Genomic DNA, 18,498 nt, shown 5'->3' with positions numbered 1-18,498 from the left:
AACTAATTTCGGAAAGAAAGTCCAGAGGATCGCATTTAAACCTGATACATTTTTTAATATATGAGTTAAATCATGATTTAATCAGCACGTAAAGTAGTAATTTACATAGCAGGAGAATTAAGAACAGACAAGTTAGGTAAATTTCAAACCATCCAATCGTTTATTCATTCATCCACATGCATCCGTCACACATCAATACACCCATAACAACCAACATGTATAAGATAAAATCTATAAAAGTCATAACAAACAATTCATCAATTTAATTGTTGAAGAAAATGAATGTACAATCACTATACATGTCCCCAATCAATTATACAGGTGGTCAAGGATAGGGATGGGTCCCAAAGGTGTCCAAAGTTGACCTCATCTCAAAAGATTCTCAACCAGTTTCGACGTATCTGTGTTATTTCAGTAACGTCTTCATCAGGAGATAACAATTACACTCTAAAAGAAAAGGGAGACATAAACTCATAAACCCCCTGATCCTGAGTGACAGCATAAAAAGAACGAGGGGGGCAAAGAACCCCAATTAACCACAGTTGCATTATTATTAAAACCAATTGTAAGCATAAATAACCATCTGCTACCACCCCGAGTGCATATCTCTAGGGTGGACCATAGGTGTCAGACAGAAAGTGCTAGCATCTTGGATTGGTGTCCTAAAGTACAGTGAACACATGTCATGGTCAACAGAGATGCAAGTATATTAAAGTGCAAATGGTATGAATTTTACTTAACTTGTCTGTTCGTAATTCTCCTGCTATGTAAATTACTACTTTAAGTGCTGATTAAATCATGATTTAACTCATGCAGATAAGGCCTGTCTTTACCAGCTAATTTGCTTTGGTGTGAAGGGTGGCCAATACCAATTCATAACACTACACCTTTAGCTGAACACTAAAACTACCCTATATTCTTCATGGAGCTTCTCACCCCATTGGTAGCTGCATTCTCATACGTTGGTTACTGGATGATTTGTACTTCCTCAAGGGACCTAACTATCTCCTAGATGGGTCAAATATGAACAATTGTGATGAAGGACGATTTTTCATGAATCAGAGTAAATCCTGGCAAAACCAAACTCAAAATTATTGGAGCCCAATTTTCTTTATGGATTTCGTATCATCCTGAAGCAAGGACTGTTAAGCTCAGAGAGATCCTTGAGCATTTTCTTTACTATAAGCAAGTGTTGGGAAGGAGGGATAATCATCCCGGACCCCCAAGTACTTTCAGGTGAGGCAGAGGCTTGGAAGTCTGGAGTAGGGGCTCAGGGAGGTAGGACCGGGATGTTGGCACAGGCCATTGCGCTGGGAGGGTGATGCATGCTTTCGCTTCCCAGTACATTGGGAATCAAACGCCATCTTAGATAATAGCAGCCATATTGAAATTGAGGCCTAGCTTTGCGCTGCAGCCAGGGGTGCAGGGCTGAGCCACACACATGGGAATAAGTGTATGCACGCAGGAATGGGTTTTAGCTTGGCACTGCTGAGAAAGTCCAGAGCAGCAGAGATTCATAGGTCCTTCATTGTCTCATGTTGCCAGCATTCGTATCCCAGAATGAATGCACCCTGTAAGGCTACGAGGGAGTTGAGAGTTCTCTGCGAAAAGTGATGCCACGAAGGGCATGATCCTCTGACCATCCCTATCCCAGCTCTAAGTAATAGCGTCCAGATGTCCCTGTTAAAAGACCCCCATCATTCCAAGGTAAAAGTCAGTCCCAGAACCCCAACCATAAAACTTTTAGACCCACAATCGGTCTGAAGAGATAAGAAAGCAGGGACCAGTTGCCTTCACTATAGGTGACATGATTTGTGCTGCCAGTTGCCAGCAGGGGCAAAACAGCAAATCAAAAATGAGGGTGGGGAACTTTGGACAGGTGGAATCAAGCTGTAGTCTGTTAGATACAATGACATCAAGGTATCCTCTTAGCCCTTGTCTGCAGTACCAGGTTCTTCATGCCTGATGATGTGCAAGGAGGAACCCACGTGGAAGATGATGGACAGACAGGCTGGGACCAATGGCCTGGCATCCCTTGTGGAGCAGGTAGCCTATATATAGGGTCTCACCAACTAGTCATTTGGATTTGTACATTATGTAATTATATGTCACTGATGATTCTGTGTGCTTTCATAAAGTGCTGCTCGTACTGATTTTGCCAGAACATTCCATGGCGGCAGAGTGCTTTTCTGGTGCATCTCTATTTATATGGAAATAAGACCTTGTTCTCCTTGCAAGAAATGTGCTGGGTCTTTTTCCCTAGTGGGTTGCATTTTTCCTGGTATGAGCATTGAGGGGCTTGTCTACATTTCTGGTGACCCCGATGTGATCCCAATGACCTCAGTGAAGACAGAGGCTTCCAGGTCGCATCTCTGGAGGGGCCGCACCCACCTGCAGTAACCAGTCCCACGCATGCAACCTGCAGAGTGTACAGGAGCCATTTGAACAGAATTCCTCTCTGCTCTTTGGAGTGGGGCGCAGCTCCTAGGAGGATGCAGGCTGTTATTGGGACCCTGTGACAGAGGAGCCTGGGTGAAAACACAGATGTAAATACACATGTACATTCCAGTGGAATTCAAAATATCTCAGCCACTATCAAAATCCCATGCAGCAAGTGATGCTGTTGGAATTATTGGATGAAGAAGATGGGGGATTTCAAATGTATAATTTACAATTGTGAGCGACATCAACAGGGGCAAGTGTGAGTGAGGAGATGCAATATGTGCGTGTGTGAAAAGTGGTGAGTTTTTGTATGTATTATTGAGGAGATAACAAGGAGGAATACAGGAGTGTGGGAAACTTTCAGAGTAAGGGGAGAAGGTGGCACACATTTGTTTATTGTGACAAAGGGATACAAAAGTAGGAGCTCCTTATAATTAGAGATCTTGGATTCCTGTGCCCAATATATTCTGGGTGGGGGAAGGATGCACAGTAATGGTTGTTGTTTTGGCTTATTATTTTAGTTTGTTGTTTTAGTGTATTGAACTATTATTGAGAATTCAGTGGAGTCAGAGGGAGGGCCTGTGGAAGTAGTGTGAGGTGTGAAAAGTACAGAAGTGTGCACGGAGGGGGGGCGTAGACAGGGGGAAACTGGAAGGAGGGAACAGAGGACTGGTTGTGATGGTTATACTGACATTGTGTGTGACACATAACTAGAAGCTTCTTTTGAATAGACAATTGTCAATATGCGGTACTGACTCCACTGGAGTATATTCAAAGTGCATTGCCATTGAACAAGGATAAGATAGAGAAGTACCAACAGTGGGTTCGAGAGATCCAAGGGGGTATGCCCCTGGCGCAGCAGGTTACTAATAACAGACAGATATTAGCACGTTCAAGCACGTTTCTAACTACTGAATGTAAAGGTAAAAAAACTGCAAAAATGAAAAAAAGATTTTAGATTCTTGTGGAAAATGGTAAAGGATATAGAGAATACCGCTGGGTGTACGCTCCGGCATGAAAATAGTGCCACTTCAATCATAGGGATCACAGCAGCACCAGAACAAACAACACAGCCCGCACCTCTGAGGGGGCTTTATCCCCTCATTGCCCACCCAGCCACAGGATGCACTAACTCAACATATGTGCCCCGGGAAGAGCAAACAGAGGTAAGGGTTGGACGAGTGGAGGGCTGGGGACATTTTATTTAGACTGAATATCACCGCTATGAAGGATGTGCGATTTTAGAAGCATGGTAGTGGCAATCGAGGGGCAGAAAGCATAGGTTATGGAAGGGTGAGGTTGGGCAGGGTAGTACACAAAGAGGTGTAAGAAGGAAAATGGCAGAGCGTGGAAGAGTTTGAGGATGAGGTAGGTGAGGCACAAGGGGCTCTGGAAATTACACCAAGAGCAGAAGTTTGTGGCATGAGCGTTTGAGGAGCTGATTTGGGCGAGTAGCAGTGGCAAGGCAAAAGGGAAGTGATGGATGGAAAGCGAGGTGAGGAGTTGGCACGCAACTGCCGTCATTTCATAAGAGCACATTATGTGCCGTGGGCTCAGATGGTTATCAATAATGTTATCAAAGCACTCCACCCCTTACTGCCGTGGCTGGGAAGTGGATATATGCATATTAAAAACAGACAGTGGGAATCCCTTTGGCAGTGGGAGACATGAAAAGTCTACTTGTTGCAATTGTGGGGGATCACGCAGGGGACCTGTGGGTCAAGGCAGGGTATGTAGGAGTGAAACTCCATGACTTTGTGCCCAGTGGAGCCCCTTTCAACAATATCAGGGTGCAAGTGTGGGACACACTGCAGCGGGCATATCCTGACACACCAGACCTGCAGTCCATAATGCAGTACACCATGTGTGATGATGAATACGCTGCTCAGTACAGTTTAAAAGTGCAGGAGATGTGGAGAGCAGAGACTGGTTACCAGTAGGACCAATCAGTTCCTCTCTTCTATTTTGTTATTAAGAGGGGATTACCTAAGGAAGTTCAGAAAGTTCTCAACAGGATAGCGGGCATACAGGCCGAAGGTATGGACTGAGATGCAGACTGTATAAGGATTAAAGAACGAGAAAAGGAAACAGCTCACAGGTTGCAGGCGGAGTAAGCAAAACTTGTGCAGAAAACATTTGCTGAAATGCAGGGGAGAGGGCAGTGACAGCAAGTACCCAGACAGACTCAGTGGTGCAGGCTGCAGCGTGCGCAGATGTGAGGATAGCAGCATATTTTCCAGGTGGAGGACAGGGGCAGTGGGGAGGCAGACCCCTGCATCATTAGCCTGATTTACGTCAAGGAGGTCAGCAGCAAGGTAGAGGAAGTGTTCAAGGGTGCAGAGGGAGCAGAGTGGGGTTTGGTGGAATGGGACCCTGGGGTGATATGGGATCATCTCAGTGTTGAAGCTGTGGCAATTGGGACATTTTGCAAGAGAGCTTAGAAGCAGGCAAGGAGCAGGATATAACCCATACTCTCAACCTGTCCCTGCACTGCCACAGCCAAGTTCCTTCCCACTGCCGATGTTCACCTCCATCCCCAATGAGGTACAACAGGCCTACACCCAGTTACCACCTAGACCCCAACATATGCAGGCACAAGAACTGCCTACTACAGAACCACAAACAGACCTGGCGAACACCCTACATGGAGGCCCAATGCACACCTCTAATGCAAATGGGACCGTAGTACCTTACCAAGGGGTCAGCCTTATGGGAAGAAATCCTTTCACGTACCCAGGTACCAATACATACCCTGATAAGGACCGCCCACAGACAGCTCTTGCATGCCCAGTCCTGTCCATGACTGCCCACTCTGACGAGGAACCCTTGGTGGGTCCTGAGATAGGTAATAAGCAATTGATCTGTATGGTCGCCACAGGTGCCACTAAATCATGCATCAGTGAGGGAAACTTCCCACTATCAGTTGAAAATCGTGACATGCAAGGATTCTCTGGGACTGCCACCACGGTTCCCTACATAGAAGAGGCAGCAATCAAAATAGGAGGAAAAGTGGTGCATGCATCCTTATTGTACTCATACTCTTCCCCGATAAATTTGTTGGGCCGAGATTTGCTCATGCTCCTTTATGGATCATGGGGTAGTTTGTGCCACCCCAGGCATGTGCACCTTGTGGGTGATAGCCACAATACAGGCCTGGGGTGGAGAGGTGGTGGTGCATGTGAATCCGGATTTGCTTGTGTACGGGATCACAGTTTTACTTAATGGGGTGCCCCAGATTGGTAAGACATGTTGGTGGATGTCATCAGATTTCATCTTCAGACCTCTGGTGACCCCAGAGCATGTGGCAGGAACAATACTCTCTCTAAATGTACAGGGCCGGGTTGGGTCAACTGCAAGTATTGTTGTGGTGGGCACAGACTCTGACAAGTGTGAGTGGCATACTGTATTGCGCATTGACCCAACAGTGCACCTCAAGTAAGTGACAGATGCAGAATTGTTTGCGGATTGGGTTGATAATGGAGAGATTGTGACATTATGGTGCAATATCTGAACGTACAGTGCTCTTTAATACCTTTGTTGCCCCGCCCCACTTCACTGACAATGACTTAGAGCAGGTCCCAGAAAGATTATGGACAATCAACGTCCAAGATGTGGTGCTCTTGCAGAAAGTCCATAGGTCTACATAACACTCAAGCCAGATGCAGTGTTACCCCAAGCTAAACAGTACCCGTTGTCCAAAGAGGAGGAAGAGGGCATACGGTACACCATTGTGGCAATTCTGAATCAGGGAATAATAGTACCCTCTACCTCACCATGCAAAACGGGTATCTATCCAATCAAAAGGTAAAAGGGGGTAGTTGGAGGATGATACAGGAATACTGCCCTCTAAATGACTTTGTCTAGGCAGAATATCCTGTAGTTCCGAACCCCGCAATGATACTGGGCAGCATCCCTAAAGTGGCGACCCACTACACCATGGTGGACCTTAAAAACGCCTTCTTCTCTATACGCCAGCACCCCAATTTGCAGTACCTCACATGGGTGGATGTTTTTTACAAGCACACAATATTTCCTCAGCGGTACTGTGGGACCCCAGCATTTTCAACAAGGTATTGCATGCTGACTTAGGGAATATTCAAGTGCCCAGTACCATCATTATGTTGCTGACAATTTGCTGGTGTGCAGTGACAGTGAGAAGCAGTGCTGAAAGGACTCTATCATCCTACTGCAGCTGCTGGCATACAAGGCATACAAGGTAGGCAAGGCGAAGCTGCAATATTGTCTTCAAGAAGTGCTCTATTTTGGCCAGTTGATATCTGTCCACAGGAAGGAAATGATATCTCAGGGAGCCTGCCTGTCGTGGCACTGTTTAACATATATATATAAAGCCCCTTTGTGATCTGTTAAACTCCTTGGGCATTTATTTTATTAACTATGCCGATGCCAATTCGCTCCTTTTGGAACTTAGTGGGGACTACAACGTTGGCTTAGCTACGCTAAATGCTATATATGGCTCAGTGAAAGATTGGATGTTTAATAGTTGGATTTGTTTAAACTCTACAAAGACGGAACATATGCTCTTCGGCTCCGCACAAGCACAAGCTAGGTTGGGTCCTGAATATACACACATGGACATGGATGGCAGCTATATTGGCATCCAAGACAAAGTTAAGACACTGGGGGTCTATTTGTTCGCTCGAATGCTCATGTTTATGGAGTTGTCAGAAGCTCACTATACCATCTGAAAGTGCTCAGACATGCAAAACCCCTTCTATCCCAAAATAATCGTGAAGTTCTGGTCAGAGCTATTATTATGCCCCGGTTAGACTACTGTAACACTCTCTTACCGGGAGCAAGAAGGAACTGCATAACCTGACTTTAAATGCTTTAAAATTAGTCTGTTCTTATTATATACGACAACCTGAGGAGGGAACACATTTCCTTGGCCAGAGAAATGCTTCACTGTTTGTTAGTCTCAACAAGACTAAGATTCTAGGCTCTTTCTCTGACACATAGATGTATTTATGGGAAAACACCAGTTTACCTTGTGGAGAGATTGACACAATATAACCCTGTTAGGCACCTTTGTTCCAGCTAACAAGGTCTGTTGTAGGTGCCCAGAGTAAATAAATTGAGAGGTCTATGACGTTCTTTTGTCTTCTTGGCAGCCCAGTCATCGAATACACTGCCTATGGGACTACACTCAGAAACACATTATTTGGCATTTCGGAACATTGTAAAGACGTTGTTATTTGAGAAACTCTAGCATCTTCTCCAAAGATCTACGGATCTTCCTGGTAAGTTATAATTTTGTAGCATTTCTTATTGTGTTTATGTTTCAGCGCCCAGCACCCCCTGCTTAAAACTGTCAAAGAGATGCAAACATTCCTAGGATTGTGTAACTACTGCGGAGCATGGATTTTAGATTATGCTACATATAACAGGTCCTTGTTGCAGGCCCTCAAGAAGGCCCTGGCAAAAAACCATAAGCAGGTAAGGACATGAGACACGCTCAACAGCTTCAATGATATGAAATAATTCATGTCCACTGCCCGAGTGCTGGCTTTGCCTGACTAAACCCAAGAGTTGTATCTGTTTTCTCATTCCAAGGGCCAACTGGTGAATGCAGTACTTACGCAAAAGTGCACGATGGGCCACAAGCCATTGGCATATTACAGTGGAGTGCTAGGTTCTGTGATGTAGGGCCAGTTGCCATGCAAACAAGCACTTGTTGCAGCCTTATTTGTGATTGAGAAAAGCTCCACAATTGTCAAGGGGTGCTCTGTAACTCTGTACATGGAGCACACTGTGTTCATCATCTTGGAGCGTTCCAAATCAACTTTGACTACACAGCAGGCATTTGCGTATGAGATCATCCTGTCCAGCCCAAAAATTCACATAGTGAGTTGTAAAACAGTGAATCGCCACGTTTTTGACAGAATCATGCATGGACAAGGACCTTGCAAGGCAAGACTATGTAACATTTGAGGGGGAGGAAGACGACATCCCAAAAGCGAGGGATAGCCCACTCAAGGGGGGTTGAGTGATTTTCATTGACGGGTCAGCAACTATTGACCAGGGAACAGGTTTGAGGCATACTGGAGCAGCAGTGGTCCACGTAGTAGACATGGTCTATAAGATATTGATGCAAAAAAGATTACCCATGCATTATTCCACCCAAGCAGCAGAACTTATAGCACTCATTGAGGCACTTCTAGCACCTCAAGGATGGTACATCACCATCTATTCTGATGCGGCTTATGTCACCTCCACGGTGCATGCATGACTTGCACGTTGGAAGAGAAGCAGGTTTAGAAGGGCTGATGGCTCCCCGGTGCAGCATGCAGCACTGTTGGATGAATTGATTGAGACACTGTCCCACCCTCCTTGATGGCGGTGTTGAAATGCACCACCCATACTAACGACACAGGTGAAGTCTCACTCATTAGCATTGCCGCAGATGCAGCGGTCAAGCAAGCAGCCTATTTACCAGTGCCAAGTGTTTCTGAGTACCCAGTAATACCGTAGAGCAGACAACAGCTGCCATACTGCTGCAATTCCTTACCAATTGCACAACTGATTGAGTTGCAGGGATGGACCACACAGGAAGAAAAGGATCTATGGTAGAAGAGGGGATGTAAACAGTCCCCTACAGATTTACTGTGGGGACAGGAGACATCGGGCAAAGCAGTAATGCTGCACACATTTCTGCTGGTCGCATTTGACCAGTTGCATCATCCAGCCCATGTGTGAAAACAGCATATTGCTGCACATTTTCAGAAGAACTTGTTTGTCCCCTATTTGCAGAAGGCAATAACTAAAATAATTATTAACTGTACTACTAGTCAGATTTACAGCATTGGTCTTACCCTGTGGACAATCGGAGCTACACTGCCCACCCTACTGGGCCATTCCGTGAGTCACATATTGACTACATGGACATGGGAGAAAGGTGCAACGGCTGTCGCTACCTAATAGTAGTTGTGTGTCCTTTCTCACGTGGGTGGAGGCTGGTCATTGTACACACCGTGATGCAAAATATGCGGCCAGGTTCATGGTCAAAGAGGTTCTCCCTGACGGCAGGCACACCAGGCCAATGGGGTTGTGGAGAGGATAAATGGTCTTCGAAAAAGCAAATTATCCAAGCGTTGCACCATGTAAAAAAATAATTTTGTGCACTGCTTGCCCCTTGCTCTGTTTGGCATCCTGTGAGAATAATCACTTATCGCCCCCACAAGGTAGTAATGGGGTGGCACATGCACACACCCCTATCTCCAATCAGGAGAGCATCTAATGCTTCCTTAACAAAGGCAATAAATTATATCTCTCAACAGATAGCACCACCAAGGACTGAAGAGACAACCAGCGCTGCATCTGATACTCCACCAACGTCACCTCCTATTCAGCTGTTCGCTGGCAACCGTGTCTATGTGAAGAACTTTGTCTGCCACTTGAGTGAGCCTAGATATAATGGCCCCTTTGAGGTAATATATGCTAATGAAAGTTGGTGAGTTATGGTATTGGGTGCATCTGTCTGATGTTCGCAAAGCACCCCAGGCCACACCAACCACCCAAGTTCAGTAATATTTTAACTGAGTAATACCACCCAGGTCCTAGAAGTTCCACTCAAGAAACATGTGTAACTAGTAACTACATACTGACTGTTGTTTCCTTCCCGGGGAGTTCTTGATTTTATTTTCTAAATGCCCTTCAAGTGATCTACCTCTGAGCTATACTAAAAACACTGCTATGCACTATATGCACAAAAAGAGTTCTTTCTCTGTTTCTCTCTCTCTCTCTCTTTCTTTTTCTCTTTCTCTGTCTCTGTCACTCTCTCTCTTTTGTCCAGTTTGTAATGGATGTATCCGGGTCTAATGACTCCATTTATAAAAAGCAACATTCTTGTTTTCAGGAATCTTCTCTTTCAGAATGTTCTCCAAGTATGCATGTGTTTTACACTTGGTACCTGGCCTATTTGCTATTTCTATGTTTTGATTAGGAATATATTTATGGTGTAGCTTTATATGGAGTTGTCATATAAAAGTGGAGGGAATAGGAAATGAAAACATTATTAATGAATCTTTTACTTCTGGCTATGTGGGTTCTTTAGCACATGACAAGGTTGCAAAGGTAACTGAAATGAAAAATACTGTGGCCGCGGTCCATGCTACACAACTTAATGCATCTGCTAATGATACATTTGTCTCCCAGCAAAGCATGGGGAAGCTTACAAATGTACGCATGTCATCATTATTTCCTAATGTGTTTTGCGACATAATTAGAAATGATAGTTTTTCAAATCGTGTTCCACATTTTGTTTTCCAAAATGTTTTAAAAGACAATTTTGAAGGGCCAAATATGATCAGTATGAAGGACTCGAGTTAGACACAGTAGAGGATGTGCACCATCAGGAGTTAAGTAATAGCTGTTATTCAGACATGAGCTTGGTGGAGAAATAGAAGGTTAACAGAAGCTGTTACGTGTGTTACTTGATATCACGCACGTCGGGAACCCCCAAGGAATTAATGCCACAGAAAACTCTGGAGGATCAATGTGCATTCTATCTGACCTTGAGCAGATTGCAAAGCACATTCCAGGCACGAAGCGTGCGATTCAAAGTAATGGATCCTGATCAACTGCAATGTGTAACTTTCTTCGCATTGTTACTGTTACCAGGAGTGCAGCCCACCTCAATTTCCAAATGGCTCCAGGTTGTGCATTGGGAAGTACTCCAGCTGACCAATGACACTGAACAAGGCCTCAACATGATCAAGATGGAATTGCGCACAATCAGTCTGATGATATTGCAGGACCGCTACGTGCTGGAAATCCACACGGCCATGGAAGGAGGGGTATGCAAAAAGATTGGTGATTCCTGTTGCACCTTCATGCCCCCTAATGATGCAGAAAATGGGTCCCTCCCTAACATACTAGGGGCCCTGCACGTCCTCGGCACTCACATGCAAACAGAATCTGGCATACAGGAGAGTGATTTGTTTGACCACCTTTTTTCTTGGGCACCATCCCGGATGGGGGCTATCGTGAAGATGTTGGTTCGTGTGATCGTGTTTGTGTTGGTGATCTTCTTTACCTGCCATATGAGGCTTCGATGATGTGCCAAAGCAGTGCCTAGTAGAGCAACGATGATGGTCTCAATTGGGGTACAGGAGGTACCTTGCAGAACAAAATAAAGCCCAGTTCAAACTGATGACCCAGACAAACCACATATGGTTGCAAGAAAGCAACGTCTTTGCCGCCCCCCCACCCCAGGCACCACCATAATTCCCCCGGCTGACCCTGAGATTTACACAGAACATTGGGTAGTTTTAGCAGGAAATGGCTTGTGTATAAATATGACATGCACTCCTGAGCAATATACACAAGAATGGGAAAGTTTATAGTCCCTATGCAGGGCAGGGGTACCAAAGAAAGAGTCACGTCCATACTTGGATGCTGAAAGATTGGAAAGGGAGAGATTAATAAAGAAGGACGAGAAGCTCACCTGGAAGTTTGTTAATGTAGTACTAACAAAAGGGGGGTATGTTGGGAAGAAGGGACGATCTTCCCGGACCCCCAACCACTTTTGAGTGATGCAGAGGCCTGGAGGTGTGCAGTGGGGTCTCAGGGATGTTACAGAGGTAACAGGGGGGTGTCAGCACAGGTCATAGTGTGGGGAGGGTGGTGCATGCTTCGACTTCAGAGTACATTGGGAATCAAACACCATCTTAGATAGTATCAGCCATATTGAAATCAAGGCCTAGCTTTGCACTGCAGTCAGGTGTGCAGGACTGAGCCACACACATGGGAATAAGTGTATGCATGCGGTAATAGGTTGTAGTTTGGGCACCGGTGAGAAAATCCAGAGCAATAGAGATTCATAGGCCCTTCATTGTCTCATGTTGCCAGAATTCGTATCCCAGAAAGAATACACCCTGAAAGGCCACAAGGAGGTTGAGAGCTCTCTGCCAAAAGCAATCCCATGAGAAGGGAGCAAGAGTCTCCGACCTTTCCCATCCCAGCTCTAAGTAATAGTGCCCAGATGCCCCTGTCCCAAGACCCTCAGCATTCCAAGGTACCAGTCTGTCCCAGACCACCAACCAAAGAAACTGTTCAACTCCCAATCGATCAGAAAAGATCAGAAAGCAGGGAGCAGTTGCCTTCACCATAGGTCGCATGATTTGTGCTGCCAAGTGCCGGGAGGGGGCAAAACAACAAATCTAAAATGAGGGTGGAGAAATTTGGATGGGCACTGACGTGTCTGGAATCAAGCTGTAGTCTGTTAGATATAATGACCTTGAATTATCCTCTTACCCTTGTCTGCAGTACCGGTGCACATTAGGTTAGAGGTAGAGCATGTATCGTTTTTCTTTGTCTAATGAGCAAATAATTGTAGTTTCATGCCTGATGATGTGCAAGGAGAAGCCCATGTGGAAGAAGATGGACAGACGGGGCTGGGACCAATGGGCTGGCATCCCTTATGGAACAGGTAGCCTATGTATAGGGTTTCACCAACCAGCCATTTGGATTTGTATATTATGTAATTTACATCACTGGTGACAATGTGTGTCTTCATAAAGTGTTGCTCATACTGATTTCGCCAGAACATTCCGTGGCAGCATTTTTTACAGGTGTGAGCGTTGATGGGCTTCTTTTCCAAAGCACCTGCCTGGACATTATTGAGGGGTCAGAGGCACATGGCATAATGTATTTCCATCATTCCATGGACCAGGTTACAACTCTAGCCTTTGATGCCACATTCACAACCACGGCATTCCAGAATGAAAGATTGTGTTTCCCCAGCCACAGTGCTTCAGAAAACTATCATGGACCTCCAATGATGGATGAACCCAACCAATCTCATCGTAGGTCTTCACTCGATTAGTGGAACTAGTAGCAATTGTGCAAAGAACACTTATATGGGCTGGGGAGACACCTGGGCACAAGGCAATCCAGAAATGGTAGAAGGAGCAACAATGATATTTGATCTGGTAGCAATTGCAGAGATCAGGCAGCCATCTGGAGGATTTCACCTTCATCATTCTGAGTAAGTTGATATTATTTCGCTCAGGCACAAATACCATGGTAATCAATTTAAACAATAAAAAAACTACCAGATTTGAGACTCTAAAGAAGACAACAATGGAAATGTGTGCTTCTGCACAGATGTGTCAACTGGATATAATGGAAATTCACATTAGAGGAGTGAGCGATTCAGTGACTAACACACTGAGCAGAACCCTCCCAACTGCTCTCTCACTCTCTCTCTTTCTCTCTCTCTGTCTCTCCCTTTGTCTATTTCGGACAATGTTCCATCAGGTTTGCACATGCATAGTCTTCTTTGTAACACTCAGCTGGAGAGCCTCTGCTAGATATTCTCCAATCATGTGGCTTGGGGCCAGTTGCCACAGTTCTGATGTGTCCCAGAGAGTTACTCTATGTATTGTATCCTGCTCCTATGATTTCTCTGGTGCACAAGATCAGGAACTGTAGTGCAATTGTTATTACAATGTTCCTTTGGTAGCTACAGATGGGAAGTATTCTATCTTGACTCAGATGCCCATAGATCCATCCTTGGTTCTCCCTATCTACCCGAGTACTTCCACAGAGTCACAATATTTCAGATTTCAGATGGTTACTTTAGAGATTTGTCTGGAGGGTCTTCACACCTCTACCTTCATGGGTTTCAAGAAGAATTGGAGTCCTGTCCACAATTGTGCTTACAAAGGTCTAGCCGCATGGTAACATGTGTGTTTCCAGAAAAGTTAGAAGTCGACTTCCTATGAGCCAGCTATCAGGGTCTGTGGATAGACCAATGGTAGGAGTGGCAAAGTGTGAGCACTTGGTAAGCAGATTGTTGAGGAGTTTTCCCATAGGGCATCCAAGAATTAGAGGTTTGGTGTTTTTTGCAAGGGATTGCCTTCTGGTTCTGCATTATTTACAGCATCATCAATTGGAGCATATTGATACTATAGATTTCACATGTCTAACCATGACATAGGGGGTCATTCCGAGGTTGGAGGTAATGGACAAACGATGCTGGTAAAGGATTACCGGCATAGCTTACTGCTACGGGCTATTCTGACCACCCAGACTGCTATTTGCGGTACCGTAAAATATGATGCCGTAAATAGCGGTCTAGGGTCGCGCGCGTGAAACACCATGCCGATATTAGCGGCATGCCGTAAACCAGAGCTGATCCCAAGTAATACGGCCATGCAAATAACGGCCTCCTGTATCCCGATAAGTACCTTACCGGCATGGAGTAAATACCGGCATCTCCGAGAAGGTGTTAAGAACGCAGAGCAGTGTTTCCAAGAGCCACAGGTGCACACAATCAGCACAGGTGGAGGCAATGTAGTCTGGAACAGCACAGAAGGAGCACACCCACACACCACACCCCCTCCCACACCAAGATGATACCAATAGTAGTAGCATTATTTGAGCTGGAGGCCCTGCTTGCAAGGCAGAAGCAACAACAACAACAACAGCAACAACAACAACCACAGCCCCCACCACAGAGGATACATAGGAGGAGAAGGAGGGTGAGACAGTCCCAGCATGCCCCACCAGTGCAGCCACCATTACCACATCCCAAATCCCTTGCATCACAGACACCCCCTTCAACCTAACACCAGAGCAGATCCACACCCTGTACCGGCATGACTGTGACACCATCACCACCATAGTGGACCAAATACATGACGAAATAGTGAGCCTCATAGAAATACGCACCGCCATCCCCCCTCCACTGAAGGTAGTGTCTGTGCTCCACTTCCTTGCCACAGGCACCTACCAGCACACAGTGGGGCACATGCATGGTATATCACAACCCTTATTGTCCCAGGTACTGAACCAACTGCTGGATGCCATCCTCAAGCACACAAGGGACTACAAATCCCTACCACGGACTCCACAGGAGATATGCGATACAAAAGTTGCCTTTCATGCACTGTCAGGCATGCCAAATTGTATTGGTGCCCTCGACTGCACCCACTTGGAGTTGGTGGTCCCGCATGCCATGGAGGTGGCGTATCGCATCCGCAAGCAATACCACTCCATCAATGTGCAGATGGTATGCAACTCAAGCAAGATCATCACACATCGCTGTGCCCGTTATCCAGGATCAACTCATGACTCTTTGGTCCTGCGGAACACCACGCTACCACGCTACATGGAGCGACATGATGGAGGACATGCCTGGCTGCTTGGTGAGTTGCCTGACTGGCCCATGGCAGTGCATCGGAGTTATGAGGTGGGTGCCTGCATACTCCACCTGGGTGGAAATGATGACACCAGTGCACGATGAGCACCTTACCGAACACTGTGCCCCGGAGCCAGTGAAATGGCACATGACTACCAAATCCCACAGTGATGAAGTAAGGCCGACACCTAACACTACATGACCAACAGGTGACCACGCCACATCCCACAACACATGCACCACTCATCGGCGGCCCTCACACACCGTAAGGGCATCTAGCAATATGCACTGCATATGCACTATGTCGCTGCCTCCAGCATATCACCACACCGGAGAGTCATCCTTGGGAGTGCATTGAACTGAGACTAACAGGGATACCACAGCGTGGTATGAATGTGCTACTGACAACAGCCAACAATCCCTAATACCAAATCTCTCAGAACACAACACAGCAATGATCACAATCCAACACTGCTGCATGCATATGCGATGCACGTGCAACAAGGTGTGGGTGCACACTATAAACCATCCTGAGGATGCTACCCACCATCATCCCATTGCAAAGGACACATAGCGGGGTCAGAAATGGGGCCAATGCATCCAGGGACATGTGCGTATGGGCAGAAATTACCTGCTGCCATGTAAGACTAGTACAGTTGTCCGCCATGAATGTACAAACACTTACCTTCATTCCCCTCTCATGCAGTTGATGGTGGCTATCCCTTGAAGGCATGGCTCATGACCCCTGTCTGAAACCCACAGAATAGGCATGAGGAGGACTACGATTGTTGCCATACCCGTACGCGTGTGGTGATTGAGCAGACCTTTGGCCTGTTGAAGGCACGATTTTGTTTCCTCAGCCGGTCGGGTGGGACACTTATCTACAGCCATGAGAAGGTGGCCAAGATCACCATGGCATGTGTAATGCTGCACAATGGTGGTCAATCCGAATGTGCATCCATTGAAACGTACCCCTGCCCCCTGACATGGAGCTGCAACCACCTGATGACGATGAAGGGGAGGAGGAGGAAGAAGTGGCAGGACAGCATCACGGTGCCAATGCACAGGAGGGACGTGCCGTGCGGCAATCGTTGATTGGACAAAATTCCTGACACACAAGTCAGCAGAGGGTGTGTTGATGTCAGGACATCGGGCACTGGGTGTGGGGATACATGTACACTATGTACTGTGAAACATTAAATGACACATGCGCAATGATGAATGTCCACTGTTTTTTCTTTTTTTTGATGAACAACCGGTGTATTGAATAAGTAGGTTCAAATGTGAAAAACAAACCCTCCACCACCCTCCCCCCCTCCACCTCCCCCCACAACTCCCAAACACACCCTCCCCCCCCAGCTCCCCCCTCAACAACCCCACACTAGTCCCATAAGGACAACATAGGCCACACATGTATGCCAGCATTGTCAATGTGCGCTCCCAGAGCCAGGGGGATCCATGTCATGGCGGCGCAATGTATGCTGTGAGCGACGGAGCGGGCTGGTCTGGGTGGAGGAGCTTTGAGAGTGTGTGTCCTCCTGCTGGGGCTGTCGTGCAGGAGGTGCAGCCTCCAGGGCGTCTGCAATCCTGGCAAGGACCTTGCAGAGCCGTATCGTGCTGCTTGTTATGACCTCACCCAGTGCCCTGAGTTCATTGCGCCACTCCTCCTGGGACTCCCGATTGTCTCGGATGAACTCATTAATGAGGCCTGTGAGCTGCTCCGAGCGCTCTGCATCCATGGCTAATGTGGCAGATGTGGTTGGCCCGCTGGGAATTGGGCTTGCATGGATTGCCGTTGCTTCAATAAGGGAAGGGGATACAGGACTGGCATGTTCCAGTGTGGCTCCTTGCCCTGTATGCCCTGGTGTATCGCTCTCACCGGAGTTGCTGTATAACACCGGGCGATTGGTTTGGGCGTCAGGGGTGTGGGCATTCACATCAGTGTCCTCCTCAGTAGCTATGCATACAGATGAGGGGCTGTCAGGGACATCGCGGGGGCCTGTGGCTGCATCCTCCCCAGCCACACTGGTCTCCTCAGTGTGCGGTGTGGGGCATGTGTCCTGCATCAGTGCACGGTGGGCTAGGGGTGGGGGTTGTGCACCCTCCATGGGCCCTGCAGGAGCCGGTGGTGTGGCTTGAGGTGTCTTTCTGCTTGCAGGTAGACAGCGGTCCCTGGCTTGGCCCCTGGAGGTACTGGGCCAGTTGGCTGCCTGGTCCTCGCTGTCATGCTCACTGCCTGTGCGGTTTAAATAGAGAGACAGGATGAGCGATGATTTTAGATTCTGCATTTGGACATACATACAATATCACAATGGGATTCTAATGGGTTGTCTCCATTTGGGTGGTGAGCGGCACATTGATCCATGCTTGGATGGTAAATGCATGCATATGTCTGGGTCACTCATGTTGGCCGGGTACTGAGCTGGCTCACATGCACAATGTTTATATCACCAGCCCTTTGTGCCTCACGAAATAGGCCTCTTTGTGTGGTATGTGCCACATGGGTTACAGCCCTGCACCTGGCATTTGCCTGGATCTCACTTGTTTCGGCATTATTGAAAGGAGGGGAGGTTGGCCAACCATGACGTGACACCTTGGCCAGCCATTGGCAGAACAGACTTTCATTACAAATGCGTTGTCAGTATTGAGTTTGGACACTCACCTCCATTGACGGATGACATTGCCCCGAACTCCATGTCGCCAACCCCTTCAATGGCTTCTGGGCCAATCATGGCCGCACACGTCTCCTCCCACGGCATCAATTTGATGGGAGAAGCTGGCCCTCCTGTCTCCAGGGCCTGGCTTCTGTTGGCAGAGAGGATGCTCTGCACCCTCCGCCGTAGGTTTTCCCACCGTTTTCAGCAGTCCTTAGTGGTGTGGGGGGCGTTGCCCAC

This window comes from Ambystoma mexicanum, chromosome 5q (assembly GCF_040938575.1).
Source record: "Ambystoma mexicanum isolate Mex_15411 chromosome 5q, UKY_AmexF1_1, whole genome shotgun sequence".
In the NCBI taxonomy this organism is placed as follows: Eukaryota; Metazoa; Chordata; class Amphibia; order Caudata; family Ambystomatidae; genus Ambystoma; species Ambystoma mexicanum.
The sequence above is the reverse complement of the archived record's forward strand: the minus strand, read 5'-3'. Positions refer to the sequence as shown.